Source organism: Apium graveolens, chromosome 2, assembly GCF_009905375.1.
Source record: "Apium graveolens cultivar Ventura chromosome 2, ASM990537v1, whole genome shotgun sequence".
Classification (NCBI taxonomy): Eukaryota; Viridiplantae; Streptophyta; class Magnoliopsida; order Apiales; family Apiaceae; genus Apium; species Apium graveolens.
Window position 1 is genome coordinate 83,010,309 of NC_133648.1, and position 4,174 is coordinate 83,014,482.

Here is a 4,174-nt window from a genome sequence, read left to right on the forward strand (position 1 = left end):
CTAATGTTATGCACAAAAACAGTCTAAAGAAAATCGGACGTTACGACGGCTATGTTTACGCGATTTCCCAATTTTAAACCATTCAAAACCAACCCAATTCAACCTCAAATCCAACATACAACCAACCTCCATCCTTATCACATCATAACAACCCCAACCAATTCAATTTTAATATTCATACTTATGCCTAAGCTTAACTTTAACCATTCTTAAGTTCTTTTAATCAAAACAACAACATTTACCATTCCATTTCAATACCAATTCAATCCCAAACTCTAAATCAACAATATCAAGCTACAATATCACCTACTAATCAAAATCATCTTATAATACATAAGAATCTAGGGTTTGGAGATGGTATACCTTCCTTGAAGTGGTGGGAGGAGCTAGGAAGCCTTAAGAAGCTTTGAGAAGTCTTAGGAATGCTTGGATCTTCAAGGAAAACAAGAAAAATTTCAAGTTAAAAACTTGAAAACACTATTCATAGTCTTCTTCTTTGATTAAATGAAGAAGATGGAGAAGGAATTGATGGCTTAAACTCATGATATAGCCCTAACTAAGCATGAAGATGATTAGGGAATTAACTCACCAATTTAGGAAGCTTGGATCTTTGATTTTGAATTTCTTGCTCTTTTAAATAGTAAAAAGCCGAGAGCAAAGATGAACCATGCCTTGGTTGCTTTTTGATTTTGATGAAAAATGATTTTGCTTGGCTTGGTTGGCTTGTTTTTGTGTTTGATTTAGTTAATTACCTTGTTGCCCTTGAATTTGTGTGGTTCTCATTCAACCACACCTCCTTCCTTCCCATGTCATGCTTGTGTCATCCTCATGATGTCATCCTCCCCTCCTTGTCCCCTTCTCATTGGTTGGGTGACATCACTCCCTCTAATCCCTTTGCTTAACTTCCTAATCGTTTGCCTAATGACCGCTGATCTGTTATACGGTTCGCTTAACTTTCGTTTTCGTTTATCGTTTGAAGGATCATACCTGGGATCTTATTACTTAGGTTCCCTTAACCTTTCTCAATACATTATATTCCTTTTGTATGATCCTCTATTATAATCCTTTAATTTAAATCCGTTTTATCCTGTTACCTTATACTCAATCCTTTCCGTATCTAGTGGATTTCCGGGAAAAATCCAAGTGTTCGGAAATTGGATTCTGACGATCTTTACATACACTTATATACCACATAGAGTACTAATAATATCCCAGAAGATCAATAACAGAACCCCTACATAGTGTGGCATGAAAAGTTTTCTCATTCAGCTAAAACACTATTCACAAGGGTTACAAAAAGTTCAAAATTTTGGGGGTTATTACAGTCTCCCCTCCTTAAAAGGATTCCGTCCCGGAATCAAATTGAAAATAAATAGGGATACTCTCTTAGCATTGCACTCTATAACTCTCGAGTAAATTTTCCCACATTGTGGTCCTACCACCAAACTCCGCCTAGTTTGATAACCCTTCTCCTAAGTACTTGTTCCTTTTCACTCTATAACCCTTCCTAGTTGCTCCATATAAGTTACGTCTGGTTGCATGTCTATGTGCTCATATGCCCCTATTTATCTGGCATCCAACTTATACTTCCTTAACATTGATATGTGGAACACGCTATGAACTTACTACATGTTCGGGGGTAGGGCTAGCTCATATGCTAACTTCCCAAAACGTCTTAATATATCCAAGGGTCCAACAATTGGTGGACTTAGCTTTCCTTTCTTTCCGAATCTCATTAATTCTTTTCAAGGGAATACTTTTAACAATACAAGGTTGCCTCCTTCCTATTCTTTGTCCTTTCGTGTCAAATCGACATACTTCTTATGTCCTTCCTGGCTACTACCAGTCGTCCTCTGATTAGATCTATAATATCCCTGGTCCTTTGGACTACTGCGGGTCCGAGCGTCTTGCGCTCTACAACTTCATCCTAACATAAGGGAGATCGACATTGTCTTCCCTCAAGGATCTCATAAGGCGATACCTCAATACTGACATATGATCTATTGTCGTAAGAAAACTCAACTCGTGTTAAGTGATCATTCCAATTTCTTTCAAGTCTATTGCACAGACTCTCATTATAGCTTTTAGCATTAGAGCTTTTGCTTCTCACTACCCATCCTTTTTCCAGTTCGTAGTCGCTACTACCTTCCGTTCCTAATATTATACTAGTTATACTTTTGCTCGTTAGCGTTCTATAACTTTTTAATAACCACGTCAACCTTAGTATCACGAATGTGTTTCCATTCCGCATACTACCACCACTTTATTACTCCTTTTTCAGTTGTTTCTATTTTCCAAAATTTGATCAATCAAATAGAAGTAAAGGAATTTGTTGAAAGATCACTATGATCATGAACACCTGTTATATCGCATAGTTAGTACAGAAGGTGGCCAGCCTTTAGTACTTGACAAGCAATTAAATAACATGTGGTATCCTACTAGGCTTCTATCACAAAGATAGATAGTCATTCGGCAATACCTCCCCTTCTGGAAGGGTTGTTCTTCTCAGCTTACATGAAATGAAAAGAAGAGAAAAGAGCGAACTAAAGAGAATTGTATATATATGTAAAAAAATATTGCCATAAAATATCTGGCTTGGAATCTACCTCTGAACTATAGAGGTTTGTCATAGGAGAACAAAACATATATGTATTTATATCAACATCGAGTATTATCACATCGCATTTCACATGCTTAAATATTTGCTATTCCGTCCATCATTCTATGGACCCATGCACTTCCTCTAGCTTATACACAATTACCTTTGAAACTCCCTCGATATCGAAAATCGAACCTGGGATCTCATTCTAGACATCATCGTTACTAGAATTCTATGCTTGCATCGCAACCTTCCTCGTATAATAATATGGCTCTCTATTGATAAGAAAGAATAAATATTCAATAGGTAGATACTCTACTTAATTAGTCTATCAATGATAACTTATACACTACCACTACCCGATTAGTGGTATTCAATCTCAACATCCATTCCAATACAACTCCCACGGTTGTAATCAGCTCATTACTCGCAGAATCATTGCTGCCTTACTATGGTCCACCACTGACCTACTGTAGTCATTCATTTTCCATGAAGTCTTAATAGCTAACCATACGGAGTCCATACATCTCGTATCTAATTCTCCTAAGGAGTTAACATAACCACCAATCACAATTCATGAAGAACACTCCAAACTCTGACGTACTTTCATGACATGAAGCAGATAAAATTGCAGAAGAGTTTCAATCAAAGCAACGATAGCAGGTTAATACCATTCTTAGTCATATGCCTTAAATAGAAGACTTAACTCAAAGGTTCGTTTAGTCCTTTTTGAAACATGGTCCTGGATTATTCTCAAGATAGTACCTTATGAGATAGATAGCCCGCTCTTGGCGATTACACGAATTAAACCTTTACCGAACTACTATAACGGTTGGGTATTGCACAGTCATTAGAAGGAATGTCAATCTTCCAAACCATAATACAACCTTCATAGCTTTAACCATCATCACTGTATTCCTTTGGCACAAGCGCCTATAATTATTCTCTTACATTTAAAGTGTCGGCCTCCTTTTTGGCCTTTCCTGATAGTAAATTTTCTTTACAGTCAATGTCGTCTTAACCACTTTCACTAATTTTCTACCCTATTTCCGATCACTGATTGAGTGAAGATGTTTTCCTTAAAATCAGATGAGTAAAAAAAAATCACCATTTTTCCGTAAGTTATCCCCTCAGTCTTTAGAGGTTAATCACTGTCATGACTGACTCTTAATCATACTTAGAACATCTTTTATCCTGGGCCCTAATTGCCCTGAACAATTTCGACCTTTACTGGTTCGATTCATACTTTCTCGTGGTTCAACACGTGCCCCACTTGGCAATATTATAATTACGTCATATTTCCTTTATCAACATTTCTATTCTTGAGAATTTTGAATATTACCTTTCTCCTTGTAAAACCTCTAAGGTTATCCTTCAATCGTTCCTCCTGTATTCCCTAGATATAGGGCATATCAAGATACCATTTATTAATACCAGAATCATTGTCTATATACTTCTAAAAAATTTCTCCACTGATCCTTAAAGGTTATTATAACCTTAACCCTTTCCCAATCATACTGTCAAAACTCATACTGTCCCTATTAAGGGTGACATGTCAACCTTTATGCAGTCCCC